Consider the following 17,535-nt stretch of genomic DNA (forward strand, 5'->3'; position numbering starts at 1 on the left):
AAGGGCACAACTGCAACCCTCCCGAATTTTCCGGGAGACTCCCGAATTTCAGGGCCTCTCCCGAAAATCTCCCGGGACAACCATTCTCCCGAATGTACCTATGCTCCTTCAAAGGTTGTGCTACTGGCTGCAAAGCATTGCACTTTCAAATACAACAATGAGTAAAGGAGTGTTGTGTGTGTATGTGCAAATAAATGAACACTGAAATTCAAGTTTTTATTTTATTTATATGTGTATATATATATATATATATATATATATATATATATATATATATATATATATATATATATATATATATATATAAAATAAAATACATATTTATATATATATAGCTAGAATTCACTGAAAGTCAAGTATTTATTTTATTTATATATATATATTAGGGATGTCCGATAATATCGGCCTGCCGATATTATCGGCCGATAAATGCGTTAAAATGTAATATCGGAAATTATTGGCATCGTTTTTTTTATCTGTATCGTTTTTTTAAATTTTTTAATTTATTTTTAATTTTTTATTAAATCAACATAAAAAACACAAGATACACTTACAATTAGTGCACCGACTCAAAAAACCTCCCTCCCCCCATTTCTTTCTGTTATCAATATTCTGGTTCCTACATTATATATCAATATGTATCAATACAGTCTGCAAGGGATACAGTCCGTAAGCACACATGATTGTGCGTGCTGCTGGTCCACTAATAGTACTAAACTTTAACAGTTAATTTTACTCATTTTCATTAATTACTAGTTTCTATGTAACTGTTTTTGTATTGTTTTACTTTCTTTTTTATTCAAGAAAATGTTTTTAATTTAGTTATCTTATTATTTTTTATTTTTTAAAAAGTACCTTATCTTCACCATACATGGTTGTCCAAATTAGGCATAATAATGTGTTAATTCCACGACTGCATATATCGGTTGATATCGGTATCGGTTGATATCGGTATAGGTAATTAAAGAGTTGGACAATATCGGAATATCGGATATCGGCAAAAAGCCATTATCGGACATCCCTAATATATATATATATATACACTACCGTTCAAAAGTTTGGGGTCACCCAAACAATTTTGTGGAATAGCCTTCATTTCTAAGAACAAGAATAGACTGTCGAGTTTCAGATGAAAGTTCTCTTTTTCTGGCCATTTTGAGTGTTTAATTGACCCCACAAATGTGATGCTCCAGAAACTCAATCTGCTCAAAGGAAGGTCAGTTTTGTAGCTTCTGTAACGAGCTAAACTGTTTTCAGATGTGTGAACATGATTGCACAAGGGTTTTCTAATCATCAATTAGCCTTCTGAGCCAATGAGCAAACACATTGTACCATTAGAACACTGGAGTGATCGTTGCTGGAAATGGGCCTCTATACACCTATGTAGATATTGCACCAAAAACCAGACATTTGCAGCTAGAATAGTCATTTACCACATTAGCAATGTATAGAGTGTATTTCTTTAAAGTTAAGACTAGTTTAAAGTTATCTTCATTGAAAAGTACAGTGCTTTTCCTTCAAAAATAAGGACATTTCAATGTGACCCCAAACTTTTGAACGGTAGTGTGTATATATATTGTATATATGTTATAGACATAATATAATATATCTGTATATATAATATATTCGTATATATGTTATATTTTATATCGCTATATTTAGTCTATTTATACCTGCGTTGTCCTTTCCATCCTTACACTTTCCATCATTGTAACTGAGCTACTGTGTTGAACAATGTCCCTTGTGGATCATTAAAGTTTGTCTAAGTCCAAGTCTAATATGTATAAGAAATACTTGAATTTCTAGCTATAAATATACTCCTCCCCCCTTTACCGCCAAATCTCCCGAATTTGGAGGTGTCAAGGTTGGCAAGTATCCATAGCATACAGGGGGCATGGCGCGAAGAGGGTGTGGTTTGAAGGGATGCATTATTTTGGAGAAATGTGAATGGTAAACAGGTCAGAATCAGAAATACTTTAATAATCCCCGAGGGGAAATTAAGATTTTCAGCACAATCCCATTCAAGATCAGACAAACATTACAGGGAGACAGAACAGGATCGCTGACGGGTCTGCCGACTTCCGGCGCCCCTTACAAAAAAGGTGAGAGACAGGTAAACGCTGTGGGGTCCGGGTGGGGGGAGAGACAATATATTCAGTCTAAGCCTGGGCCCCTGGAGAGGGGGTCCAGACTGAGGCCAAGGAAGAAGAAAAAACTCATAGCCATAGCACACATATCAATCAATCAATCAAAGTTTAATTATATAGCCCTAAATCACGAGTGTCCCAATCAATCAATCAATCAATCAATGTTTATTTATATAGCCCTAAATCACAAGTGTCTCAAAGGGCTGCACAAGCCACAATGACAAAACCCACATGAAAACAAGAGGGAAACATCAGGAACACAAATGGATGACACAAGAGCACAGAACTCCTGCCAACATCTTGGAAGGTATAAAATAACATAATTGACGGAATGAAAGAAATACCTTTACTTTTATTTTTGAGGATTCCATTAATTTTTAGTTCAACTGGCTGGGAATTGAACCATGTCCTGTTGGAACTAAAACCTGATATCCAAGCCGTTGTTTTGACTGGAATCACAGGTGTGTCAGCTCCAATTTGTGTCCTTACTCCTTAGTCAACAACGCAACTACCTGTGAGTAGCGCGAAAAACTCCATGTTTGGAATTTTTATTTCTCTTACTTGGTCATGATTCACATCGCCGTTTGGGGGCCGACTGGCTCTCATCTTTGCATCCGACCGCTGATTGGTCAGCTGCTGTGTGCTGTCAATCATTGTCACGTTGGCAAGAAGGCAGCCCCAAAAAAGCCTGTCAATCAATGGGCTTTTGGGTGGAATAAAGGGACCGTTTTCCGCCTGGCGCTAGTGTTTGACTTGTTTCCATTCAATACTGGAACATTAAGCAGGGAACATTTTGCCCCAGTTTCCGAATTCCGTCCATGAGACAGGAACAATTTACACATTCACGATGTCACTAACTGGAGACTGAAGACTGATTTTTCTGTGACTGTTTATTAGGGGTGCCAGAAAACAAGTTAATTTACATCCTTATTTGTCACGATTCTGACTTTATTTTTGTAATTTTCAAATGCCAATCAAAATGTCAATTTAAAATGTTAAGTTATGAATGACAGAGTGCTTCTTTTGAAATGTTTACCACAAACCTATTCCTAGCCACTTCCTACTCCGTCACTGATTAGAAAACAATGACAACATTCCCTGGCTGGCTCCCATAGGACTGTAATCGAATCCTAGGCAAAGTAGAATTACAAACATTTAAATGTATTGTTTAATGATGTTAAAAATGTTTTAATACTAGAAAAATAATTAGTAAAAACATGTTCCCATAAATTTGTTTAAAAAAATTATATGAATGAATATAAATAAAAAAGTGTGAAAAAAACCCAAATTAAACACTGCAAACTACATGCACAATAATAAACAGGTTCATTAAAAGTTGAGCATTATTATTTGTGTATTTTGGGATAACAATGTTGAAAATCATTAGATGCATGCAAAAGACTTCTAAAATCACGATATAAGTAAAACATCATCACTTTCATAATCCCATTTCAATCTTTACTGTTCACACCATACTATACTAACTCATCATGTTGTTTCCGCCTGGCGCTAGTGTTTGACTTGTTTCCATTCAATGCTGTAACATTATTTTTGGGATGCTAAAAGTGCAGGGAACAAAAAACATGCTGTTTGAAAAAGTGCAGGGCACATTCTGCCCCAGTTCCCGAATTTTGTCCATGAGACTGAAAAAATGTACACATTCACAATGTCACTAACTGGAGACTGAACCCAGGCTGTGGTTATTTGTCAAAATGGATGATTTTTCTGTGACTGTTCATAAAGGGTGCCAGAAAAACAATAATTCACATCTGAATCGTGATTCTGAATTAATTTTAGTAATTTTCAAATGTCAATTTAAAATAAAAACAACTTAAAATGTCAAGTTACACTGCAGAAACTGAAATCTAAGTGATATTTGCTTATTTTCTGTCTGATAAGATAATTCTACTCTCTAAGCAGATTTTATGTTAGAGTGTTTTACTTGTTTTAAGGCTTTTGGTCCTAAATGATCTCGGTAAGATATTACAACTTGTTGCTAAGATGTTATGACCTATATTGAGTAAAACATGCTTGAAACTAGTATATCAACTGTTGCAAAGCTGTGTCATCAACACTCACAAGTATAAAACTACTTTTTTAAAGTAATAATTTCTTACTTCAAGCATGAAAAAAAAAAAATCATGATGCCGAGCGCATATCATTATGTCAAGATAATGGCACTAGCATTTACTTTATTTAAGAATATTTTTCAACATATTGAGCAAAAAGGTCTGTTTTTTTTCTACAAAGAAAAGTGCACTTGTTATTAGTGAGAATATACTTATTTTAAGGTATTTTTGGGTTCATTGAGGTTAGCTAATTTTACTTGTTTTGGAAAGTCTTGACAAGCCGAATTTTCTTGTTCTATTAGCAGATAATTTTGCTTAGTTCAAATAAAATATCCCTAATTTTTGTATTTTTTTTTCTTGTTTTTGAACACTGACTTTTTGCAGTGATTCGTATGAAATGTTTACCACAAACTTATTCCTAGCCACTTCCTACTCTGTCACGGATTAGAAAACAACAAAATTCCCTATGCGGGCACACTGGCTCCCATGGGACTGTAATTGAATCCCAGGCAAAGTAAAATCAGAAAAAATAAAATGTATTGTTTAATGATGTTAAAAAAACATGTTCCCATAAATTTGTTTAAAAAAAATTATAATATTAATGAATATAAATGAAAAAGTGTGAAAAAAAAACAAATTAAACACTGCAAACTACAAGCACAATAATAAACAGGTTCATTAAACGTTGAGCATTATTATTTGTGTACTTTGGGATGACAATGTTGAAAATCATTAGATGCATGCAATATAAGTAAATTTTTCAATTTTCAATCTTTACTGTTCACACCATACTAACTCGTTATGTTGTTTCCGCCTGGCGCTAGTGTTTGACTTGTTTCCATTCAATACTGTAACATTATTTTGGGATGTCAATTTAAAATAAAAACAACTTCAAATGTCAAGTTATGAATGACACAGTGCTATCACTTTCATAATCCCTTTTCAATCTTTACTGTTCACACCATACTATAATAACTCGTCATGTTGTTTTTTTGGGGGGGGGGATTTGAGCCAGGTTGTTCTCCCAGTGAAAACAACCTCAGCTTCCTCTGTCAACACGTTTTATCCTCTTTAGCCATGAGAGCGGACGTCCGATGGACGAGTCAGGCAGTGGTCATGGAGGGGCTCGCTTACTCCACTTCCACTTCAGAGCGCACACGGGCTTGGTTACCTGGGGGCTTAGGTCGTGTGATTCTTCTGTGGCGGCTGTCTGAGATGACAAATCTGGACAGCTGTGCAAACATCGATTCCAGCAGCTTTGAAAACAGACCTTGTAGGAATATTTGAAGACTTTATCTTTGCTACCTGATTCTAACTGTGCAGCTGAAATGTTTGCCTAGGCTGCAAAGGCTGATCTAATCAAAGTATGGGGAAATACAGTACGTTAAATAGCTGCTGGCTGTTGGGGTAGGAAAATGTTTCAAGAAGTCTGGAGATTAGCGATGTGCGATACCACTCATTTACTTTCCGATCCGATCCTTGGGGAATTCAGGCAGGTGTCGGCGATACCGATACTTTGTCCAAACATACCTATCGTGTGTGCACAAAAATGGTGTATTTTCAAATAATTTATCCATCTAAAAAATAGAAAAACAGGAAAAATGTTTAAAAAAGCTCAAAATCGGAATGTAATAAGAAAAAAGTGAAATGTTTAAATTAATAATTAGAAGTAATATACTTTGTCACCTTTAAAGAAAAATATGTGTCAGGTTCAAACACTGATGACATCTATTAAACAGGACAAGAAGCAAAGAATCAAACAGAGGCAGAATTCAATTTGGCTCAATTGAGGAGAAAGGTGTCGACCTGTAACCTCTTAGTGTCAGCCACGCTCTGGCGAAAGATTGTACGCCACTTCTTTTTATTTGGATTTTCCCTGTTTACATAATAACAGCTGTTTCTAAAGGAATGGGGGGTATGTAAACAGCCATTGTTTTCGGTCACATTAACACAAAAGAAAAAGAGGCCTCGGGCTTGGGCTGGTCCTGGATCGAGCTTGGGCAAATCTTGGATCACAATAGATAAACCCCCCTTCCGTCTCCTCCCATCGTACACAATGGAATTTTCCAAGCCTTTGGCTTGGTGCAACAAAGACAGCTTTCATCTGTTCACTGGGAACTCAGAGAACGGAAAGTTTTTTGATAGTTTACATACAATTTTTCTGACAATATGTATTGGACAAAAAAATCACTCCATATTCTCGCTAGTGTTACCATATCTGAGTTATTGTGCAGAAATAAGGGGAAATAACTACAAAAGTACATTTCACTCGCCAACTGTGTTACAAAAAAGATCAGTTAGAATAACACATAGCTTTGGATATAGAGAACATACAAAACCTTTACTTACTGAATCCAAAATATTGAAATTCAACAATATAGTGAATTTGCAAACTGCTACAATGATGTACAAAACAAACCGATACCTGCGACCCAGGAATGTACAATATAAGCTCAGAGAAGGCAGCACGGTGGCAGAGGGGTTAGTGCGTCTGCCTCACAATACGAAGGTCCTGAGTAGTCGTGAGTTCAATCCCAGCCTCAGGATCTTTCTGTGTGGAGTTTGCATGTCCTCCCCGTGACTGCGTGGGTTCCCTCCGGGTACTCCGGCTTCTTCCCACCTCCAAAGACATGCACCTGGGGATAGGTTGATTGGCAACACTAAATTGGCCCTAGTGTGTGAATGTGAGTGTGAATGTTGTCCGTCTATCTGTGTTGGCCCTGCGATGAGGTGGCGACTTGTCCAGGGTGTACCCCGCCTTCCGCCCGATTGTAGCTGAGATAGGCTCCAGCGCCCCCCGCGACCCCGAAGGGAATAAGCGGTAGAAAATGGATGGATGGGATAAGCTCAGAGAAAAAAAATTTGTATTTTAACCCTGAACCGGGCTCTCATGTCGGTGATTGGTGGTCCAAAGAACCCCCTGGGGGGCTACCTCCACAATTTTAGAGTGATCCACAGACCTGGGGCGCAGATGGCCGTGGCCAACTTCCTCTCCCGCTCCCTTACGGGGAGTAGGCACGGCGGTGGAGGTATGTGTCTGCCACAATTTCTAAATTGTGGAGGTTGACAAACACATTTCGGGAGAACATCCGCACCGTAACACAACATAAACACAACAGAACAAATACCCAGAATCCCTTGCAGCACTAACTCTTCCGGGACGCTACAATATACAAATTTGGAGGTCTCAAGGTTGGCAAGTATGACTTCGAGGCCGGTCCTGGCACACCCTGTTCCGCTGCAGGCCTGCAGGCCACGCCCCCCCTCCCACAGTAAACTTTATGATTTATCACTTGTATTTGCAAATATGTTGAAATTTAAAAATGTAAACTAAAAATATACTTTGTCACCTATAGTACATAGCTGACACAGTATCTGTTTTTAGCAGTTTTTTTAAATAACAAAAATATCAATTATAGCCGCCGCATAGTTCAACTTGTCAGTATGTGACCCTTGGTGGAAAGAGTTTTGACACTGCTGAACTAAAGTATCAAAAGTATTGATATTTTGATTTAAGGATCAATATTAGAGTATACAGATCTGGTATCTGCGGTATCGATATTTCAGTATAGATCTGCACATCACTACTTTGAGGTGAAGCAGACTCGTCCTAATTCCCCAAAGAAGGAGCCCACCATGCATGCATGTATGAAAATGAATACATGGTGCTGTATGTTTCCAAAGGGAACAGGATGAGCCCAGGTGCAGTAAAAGATCCATGCAGTTAAAAAAAACCTACCCGGCATTTTCCTTCTGCTGATTGCCAGATTAACCATGGCCACCACGGCGTATATTTTTTTTCCTTTTAATCATTCCCATGCATTTTGCTGGGATTGAGAAAATTACTGTCATAAGTAGTGTACAGACATATTCTGTCCCCAAAGTAAACAAACTCCCCCTTGTTTGCTTTTCCACTCAGTGAATTGGCCATAAGCAAAACACGGTGAAGCGCAAATGATTTTAAACGCAAAAATTGTTTAGTTTTTTTGTCGTAACCCAATGCAAAAAAACATGGTAGTACGAGAAGTGTCACATATTCTCTTACCACATTTACCTCTCATCTCAGCACCCTCTCAATTCCCCCCGTGGCCATTAATTAGCACACGCCTATAGAAAACAGATGGCTTAATGCAGGGGTGTCCAAAGTGCGGCCCGGGGGCCTTTTGCGGCCCGCAGGTCATTTTTTAATGGCCCCACGGCCCATTTTAAAATACGATTAAAAAAAATAAAAACATAAAAAGTGGTATAAAGACCAAACAGGTGAAATGTAACAAGAAAATGTTGCAATGTTTGCTCTAATAACACAAAGCTGCCATGCAGGCTGTTTCTTTCTTTAAAAAAAAAAATAATGAATCAAAATCAATGTCATTATGAATTATTGACCTATCCAAGGCTCCAATTACGTCACATTAAATATTGCACTTTGAGATATTTTTTTGGGAAAATGTTGCATATTTTGTGTTTGCCATATAAAAAATTTAGCTTTTTTTAATTAATTTTTTTAAAGAAGGGCCTAAAACTAAAAAAAAACCATAAACAACAATACAACGTATAATTGACGGATAGATCTGAAGTTGATCTCGAGATTATTGTGTTAAAAGTAAACAGTAAAAAAAAAATTTAATTTATTTTTTAACACTTTAATGAGTAGGACCCTTTTGGTTCCCCAATAATTTTTGTGTGATTTGTTTTTAAGTGTCATTGCTCAAAAAATAATAATGAATTAAAATCAATGGGGTTATGAGTTATTGACCTTTTTAAGGCTCCAATTATTATATAATCTGAAATATTCCTCTTAAAAATTTATTGGGTGAAAATATTGCATATATTGTGTTTTTTTTCCATTAAAAAAACAGGGTTTTCTTTGACAAAAAGAGCATACAACTTAAATGTTTAAAACCGTTATATTGACAGATAGACCTAATGTTGATCTAGAGATACACTACCGTTCAAAAGTTTGGGGTCACCCAAACAATTTTGTGGAATAGCCTTCATTTCTAAGAACAAGAATAGACTGTCGAGTTTCAAATGAAAGTTCTCTTTTTCTGGCCATTTTGAGCGTTTAATTGACCCCACAAGTGTGATGCTCCAGAAACTCAATCTGCTCAAAGGAAGGTTAGTTTTGTAGCTTCTGTAACGAGCTAAACTGTTTTCAGATGTGTGAACATGATTGCACAAGGGTTTTCTAATCATCAATTAGCCTTCTGAGCCAATGAGCAAACACATTGAACCATTAGAACACTGGAGTGATAGTTGCTGGAAATGGGCCTCTATACACCTATGTAGATATTGCACCAAAAACCAGACATTTGCAGCTAGAATAGTCATTTACCACATTAGCAATGTATAGAGTGTATTTCTTTAAAGTGAAGACTAGTTTAAAGTTATCTTCATTGAAAAGTACAGTGCTTGTCCTTCAAAAATAAGGACATTTCAATGTGACCCCAAACTTTTGAACAGTAGTGTAATAATACTGAATAATGACACATTTTAAATATTTTTTGGACCAAAACCCTTTGGGGTCCCCGGGATCAAAGCTGAGTGGAGGCCTGAATGTATGTTTTTTATACGTATATTGTATTGGTTTTTAAAATAAAAAAAATATCAAAATGGCCTCCGCTTGCTTTGATTTTTCAGTTTGCGGCCCTCAGTGGAAAAAGTTTGGACACCCCTGGCTTAATGCATTATAGACATGTTTAAAATTGATTTAATACTTCCATCGTGGTTCTGGGGTAGAAACAAAGGCCAAAGGCCAACATTCACAGAGGTTTAAGAGTGGCAGGACAGCTGGACTAGGACGAGTGGACACACACACACACACACACACACACACACACACACACACACACACACACACACACACACACACACACACACACACACACACACACACACACACACACACACACACACACACACACCGCTCGCCATCCTTCTTTTAAGCCTTTTTTTTCCCAGTTCTAGAAGCTAATTCATCACTTTGCAATAATCAGGGTCTCTATCTGGGGTAATTCTTCATAACCGTTTTGGCAGTGAAGATTAAGCCCAGGCACAGTTGTGATACCTTAGCCTACCTTACTTTTCCCCCCCCCAGGAGTCAACCGCTTCCAGACTCTCTGTGGTTTCATCTAAAGTTCTGTTCTTCAGGGAGATTTGCCTGATTAGTGTCAAAGAGGCCAGCGGATGACATGGCTGACATTTTTCCTCCCCTTTAGAGAGCCAGGCCTTCAGCCTAGGCGGTGCGACTCAGCCTTTGTGGTCTTCCATCGTTTACATCTACACGATTAGTCATGCATGGCAGCTCTGGCCCTGACCAACAGAAAAACAACCGCAACAGAAGTTTCTACCAATATTAAAATGTTGTGTCCACTAACTTAAAACCACCTGGAACACCAATGACGAGAAGGTCCTTAAAAGGCCCCTCTAATGCTGACGATGTTATTTCTAAGACTACGCTTACACTGCAGGCCAAAGTGGCCCAAATCTGATTTTTTTTTTTTTAATCTGATTTTCCAACTGGCTGTTTACACTGCAAGTAAAATGTGATTTTCAACAGACTCCGGTGTGAATGTGCATGCGGCCCCAATGTGGCCCCCACTGTAGCCTCGACGTCACTTGCATGCGCACTTCGATGAAGTGGAAACTAGAGATGTCTGATAATAGCTTTTTTTGCCGATATTGTCCAACTCTTAATTACCGATTCCGATATCAACCGATACGATATGTACAGTCGTGGAATCAACACATTATTATGCCTAATTTTGTTGTGATGCCCCGCTGGATGCATTAAACCAGTGGTCCCTAACCTTTTTGTAGCTGCGCAGCGGTCATAGCTTGAAAATTTGTCCCACGGACCTGGGGTGAGGGGGGGGTGTATGGTATTTATTGATTGATTGATTTATTTTTTTGTCATAAAGAAATACAATCATGTGTGCTTACGGACTGTATCCCTGCAGACTGTATTGATCTACACTACCGTTCAAAAGTTTGGGGTCACCCAAACAATTTTGTGGAATAGCCTTCATTTCTAAGAACAAGAATAGACTGTCGAGTTTCAGATGAAAGTTCTCTTTTTCTGGCCATTTTTAACGTTTAATTGACCCCACAAATGTGATGCTCCAGAAACTCAATCTGCTCAAAGGAAGGTCAGTTTTGTAGCTTCTGTAACGAGCTAAACTGTTTTCAGATGTGTGAACATGATTGCACAAGGGTTTTCTAATCATCAATTAGCCTTCTGAGCCAATGAGCAAACGCATTGTACCATTAGAACACTGGAGTGATAGTTGCTACACTTATGTAGATATTGCACCAAAAAGCAGACATTTGCAGCTAGAATAGTCATTTACCACATTAGCAATGTATAGAGTGTATTTCTTTAAAGTTAAGACTAGTTTAAAGTTATCTTCATTGAAAAGTACAGTGCTTTTCCTTCAAAAATAAGGACATTTCAATGTGACCCCAAACTTTTGAACGGTAGTGTATATTGATATATAATTTATATATTGTGTTTTTTTATGTTGATTTAATTAAAAAAATTAAACAAACTAAAAAAATGATTTCTTGTGCAGCCCGGTACCAATCGGTTATATTTATTATTGAAGTCACAAAGTGCATTGTTTTTTTTAACATGCCTCAAAACAGCAGTTTGGAATTTGGGACATGCTCTCACTGAGAGAGCATGAGGAGGTTGAGGTGGGCGGGGTAGCGGGGGGTGTTAGAAGAGTTAGTGCTGCAAGTGGTTCTGGGTATTTGTTCTGTTGTTATTATGTTGGGTTCACAGTGTGGCGCATATTTGTAACAGTGTTAAAGTTGTTTATACGTCACCCTCAGTGTGACCTGTATGGCTGTTGACCAAATATGCCTTGCATTCACTTGTATGTGTGAAAAGCCGTAGATATTATGTGACTGGGCCGGCACGCAAAGGCAGTGCCTTTAAGGTTTATTGGCGCTTTATACTTCTCCTTACGTCCGTGTACACAGCGGCGTTTTAAAAATTGTACTTTTTGAAACCGATACCGATAATTTCCGATATTACATTTTAAAGCGTTTATCGGCCGATAATATCGGCAGTCCGATATCATCGGACATCTCTAGTGAAAACAAAGGAAGTTGACCGGGAGAAAGTCGCTACTACTACAAAATAAAATAATAGTCGCCACACCTTTAAAGTTACTGTTTTCTTAAGTGAAAATAAATTAAAGTGATATAATGTATGAATGGATGTATATAGTGTAATATATTTGGAGGGTTCTAATCGTTTGATGGCTGTTAAGTAGAGGAGACATGGACATCAGCGTGGATCTACTAGTTGTACTTACACGCATGATCGATATTAAAGTCATTCACTTCATGGTCCAGCTGACAGGGGACGTTTCCTGTTGATTTAGGGTCAAGCAATCTATTTATGTCAAAATAGCTCGTCTCCAAGTTCCATATTTATAGCGTCAACATCGTTTACATCCCCCTCATACTGCTGCTTCTATAAGCAGCAGTATGTTTAGCTTCAAAAGGTTGTGAATCCTCATTTGTCTGAGAATAGTCGTCTTCGTTGTTTGTTACCAAGTCTGCCATGATTAGAACACACAGTTGTTGTTGGAAATCGGACGTGTGCTGCTATGTAAACAGAAATCAATGTGCAGAAGAAGTCAGTCCCGACATTGATTAAAATGATAAAAACAGGGTAAATATTGTACATATTACATATTGTTATGAACGTGTCTGTTACTTCTTTATATATATATATATACTTGCAGTGTGTATGTAAAAACATTGCTGGAGGGTTTTGAAGTTGTCTTAGGGGGCTTTGAAGGCTACAACGGTGACTCCCCATTAGCCGCACCTTCCATGTCATGATCCGTGGCCCGGATCATGTTTTGTTATTTTCTGTTAGTTTTAGGACTCCCTCAGTTCCTGTTTTGTGTACCCTTGAGTTTGTTTTGGTTACCTTGGCTACTTATTATTTTCACCTGCCTCTGATTGGTGTTCGGGACGCTCACCTGTTCCCCGAGCACTAATCAGAGGCATTATTTAAGCCTGCCTTTGCCATGACTTCTTTGTTTGCTTCATGCTCCTGTTACATGAGTACTGCTCGTCCTTAGTCTATGCTAAGTAGTAGCCTTAGCTTCAAGTGCGATCGGCACGTTGTCCCGTCGACTTGTTTTCTGTTTTTTGTACCTCTTCGAGTTTTTGAGAATAAATGATGTTCCTACCTGCACGTCCTGTCCTGAGTGGTCCGTTTGCATCCCGGGGGAACAAACCTTGCAGCAAGCTGCGACCCCCCCGCCGTAACATTCCAAGCGTTTTTTATCATCTTTAAAATCCTAATTAAATTAAAAAAACATGTGTGTTCTTGTCTCTCATAATGATTCCAAAAAAAGTGCAGTTCCTCTTTAAAATGAATTGCCATACAAGCAATGAACAGAAAAAAATACCAACTTATAGTATATCCATCCATCTATTTTCTACCTCTTGTCCCTTTCGGCTTCGCGGGGGGTGCTGGAGCCTATCTCAGCTGCATTTGGGCGGAAGGCGGGGTACACCCTGGACAAGTCACCACCTCATCACAGGGCCAACACAAATAGACAGACAACATTCACGCTCGCATTCTAGGGCCAATTTACTGTTGCCAATCAACCTATCCCATGCAAATTCCCCACAGAAAGACCCCGAGCCCAGGATCGAACTCAGAACTTTTGTATTGTGAGGCACATCAATCAATCAATGTTTATTTATATAGCCCTAAATCACAAGTGTCTCAAAGGGCTGCACAAGCCACAACGACATCCTCGGTACAGAGCCCACATACGGGCAAGGAAAAACTCACCCCAGTGGGACGTCGATGTGAATGACTATGAGAAACCTTGGAGAGGACCGCATATGTGGGTAACCCCCTCCCCTCTAGGGGAGACCGAAAGCAATGGATGTCGAGTGGGTCTGACATAATATTGTGAAAGTCCAGTCCACAGTGGATCCAACACATCAGCGAGAGTCCAGTCCATAGTGGGGCCAGCAGGAAACCGTCCCGAGCGGAGACGGGTCAGCAGCGCAGAGATGTCCCCAACCGATGCACAGGCTAGTGGTCCACCCGGAGTCCCGACTCTGGACAGCAAGCACTTCATCCATGGCCACCGGACCTGTGCAACCCCCCCTCCAAGGAAGAGGGGAGCAGAGGAGAGAAGAAAAGAAACGGCAGATCAACTGGTCTAAAAAAGGGGGGTCTATTTAAAGGCTAGAGTATACAAATGAGTTTTAAGATGGGACTTAAATGCTTCTACTGAGGTAGCATCTCTAACTTTTACCGGGAGGGCATTCCATAGTATTGGAGCCCGAACAGAAAACGCTCTATAGCCCGCAGACATTTTTTTGGCTCTGGGAATCACTAATAAGCCGGAGTTCTTTGAACGCAGATTTCTTGCCGGGACATATGGTACAATACAATCGGCAAGATAGGCAGGAGCTAAACCGTGTAGTATTTTATACGTAAGTAGTAAAACCTTAAAGTCGCATCTTAAGTGCACAGGAAGCCAGTGCAGGTGAGCCAGTATAGGTATGTTTATAAGTATATAAAGGTATATACAGTTTAGGCGTAATATGATCAAACTTTCTTGTTTTTGTCAAAAGTCTAGCAGCCGCATTTTGTACCAACTGTAATCTTTTAATGCTAGACATAGGGAGACCCGAAAATAATACGTTAGAGTAATCGAGACGAGACGTAACGAACGCATGAATAATGATCTCAGCGTCGCTAGTGGACAAGATGGAACGAATTTTAGCGATATTACGGAGATGAAAGAAGGCCGTTTTAGTAACACCCTTAATGTGTGACTCAAACGAGAGAGTTGGGTCGAAGATAATTCCCAGATTTTTTACCGAGTCGCCTTGTTTAATTGTTTGGTTGTCAAATGTTAAGGTGGTATTATTAAATAGATGTCGGTGTCTAGCAGGACCGATAATCAGCATTTCCGTTTTCTTAGCGTTGAGTTGCAAAAAGTTAGCGGACATCCATTTTTTAATTTCATTAAGACACGCCTCCAGCTGACTACAATCCGGTGTGTTGGTCAGCTTTAGGGGCATGTAGAGTTGAGTGTCATCAGCATAACAGTGAAAGCTAACACCGTATTTGCGTATGATGTCACCCAGCGGCAGCATGTAAATACTAAAGAGTGCAGGGCCAAGAACCGAACCCTGGGGGACTCCGCACATTACCTTGACATAGTCCGAGGTCACATTGTTATGGGAGACACACTGCATCCTGTCAGTAAGATAAGAGTTAAACCACGACAATGCTAAGTCTGACATACCAATACGTGTTTTGATACGCTCTAATAAAATATTATGATCGACGGTATCGAAAGCGGCGCTAAGATCAAGAAGCAGCAACATAGATGACGCATCAGAATCCATCGTTAGCAATAGATCATTAGTCACTTTTGCGAGGGCTGTCTCCGTAGAGTGATTTGCCCTGAAACCGGATTGAAAAGGTTCACAGAGATTGTTAGTCACTAAGTGTTCATTTAGCTGCTGTGCAACAATTTTTTCGAGAATTTTTGAAATAAACATAAACATGCACTAACCCCTGTACCACCGTGCTGGCAAACTTACAGTAGATGCACACTACAGGGTAATTACATAGAGTAAGAGCCTGGGAGTAGTTTGCTAACAAACATTACTATTCCACAACATGGCTTCACTTTCACTTTGTATTAACACTAAGACTTTGGCAGAGTTCTTCGCTCACCTGTTTTTTTTTTTTTTTTTACTATGACTGCAACAACTGAAGCACTTTTCTTTTCCTAATGAGACCGATCATTACTTGGCACATGCAGAATGTGGGCACGTTTTCTTATTGGCCACCTTTGGGGTGCATTTTTTGGCATTTTAAAACACCACACACAGTAATTAGGGATTTACTTTTAACAGCGCGGCCATTGACATTTGATTTGGTTTACATAGCGTTAGAGAAGTTTCACTGTTTTCTTACGTCTTCTGACTGGTGTGAATCTACAGCTTCTACTCTTTTACGACTCCTCCATATGTTCTTGATTAAGGTAATTGAAGTTGAATTGTGTATTCAACACACATTTAAGATACTCTCAGCTCCTATATGGTGTAGAATGGTGTAAATGATGTCACACTGAGCTGCTTGTAGCTATGCTGCCTGGTATTTTTGAACCATAATGATTACTTTTTTCATCCCATGTAGTTCTGCATGTAGATTCAGTCCGGTTTCAGGGCAAATCACTCTACAGAGACAGCCCTTGTAAAAAGTAAACCGTTGGCCAACCAAAAAGTAACCACAGAACATTCTACGGTATAGTGTTCTGTGGTTACTTTTTGGTTGGCCAAGCGGACGTGACGACAGGCTGTCCTCACTCAGGTCCGCACGGACCTGGAGGGGGCGTGCCTTAAGTCCGGCTGGAAATCGGGAGAAATTCTGGAGAATGGTTGTCCCGGGATATTTTCAGGAGAGGCGCTGAAATTCGGGAGTCTCCCGGAAAATTCGGGAGGGTTGGCAAGTATGCTGTAAGGACCGGCCTCGAAGCCAGCGGGAGTTGAGTGGATTGCCCAGCTGGGGCTGGTTATCTAATCACCTGTCGCCTTTATTAGCAGCAGCCGGGCCGAGACACGTTGCTGGAGTTGGAGACAGAGAGAGAGAGCACGCACAGAGACACGCCGGACTGAAAAGTCTTAAATATATGTTGCTGCAAAGCAAACCATACTTGTGTATGACAAATAAAAGACTTGCTCCAACCTGTCTACCGGGCTCACGAAAGATCTGTCAGCACCAGGAGAACCCTCCCATACTCAGAGACTTCCACAGTATCAAAACACGCATTGGTATGTCAGACTCAGCCTTTTCTTGGTTTAACTCCTATCTTACTGACAGGATGTAGTGCGTCTTCCATAACAATGTGACCTCGGAGTATGTTAAGGTAATGTGCAGAGTTCCACAGTGTTCGGTTCTTGGCCCTGCACTCTTCAGCATCTACATGCTGCCGCTAGGCGACATCGTACGCAGATACGGTGTTAGCTTTCACTGTTATGCTGATGACACCCAACTCTACATGCCCCTAAAACTGACCAACACGGCAGATTGTAGTCACCCAAATGAAATCAAACAATCGATGTCAAGCAACGTTTTGCTTCTTAACGCTAAGAAAACGGAAATGCTGATTATCGGTCCTGCTAGACACCGACACCTATTTAATAAAACCACCTTAACATTTGACAAGAAAACACAAAGCGACTCAGTAAAGAATCTCGGTATTATCTTCGACCCAACTCTCTCAATTGAGAGTGTTACTAAAACAGCCTTCTTT

This window comes from Entelurus aequoreus, linkage group LG06 (genome assembly GCF_033978785.1).
Source record: "Entelurus aequoreus isolate RoL-2023_Sb linkage group LG06, RoL_Eaeq_v1.1, whole genome shotgun sequence".
Taxonomy (NCBI): Eukaryota; Metazoa; Chordata; class Actinopteri; order Syngnathiformes; family Syngnathidae; genus Entelurus; species Entelurus aequoreus.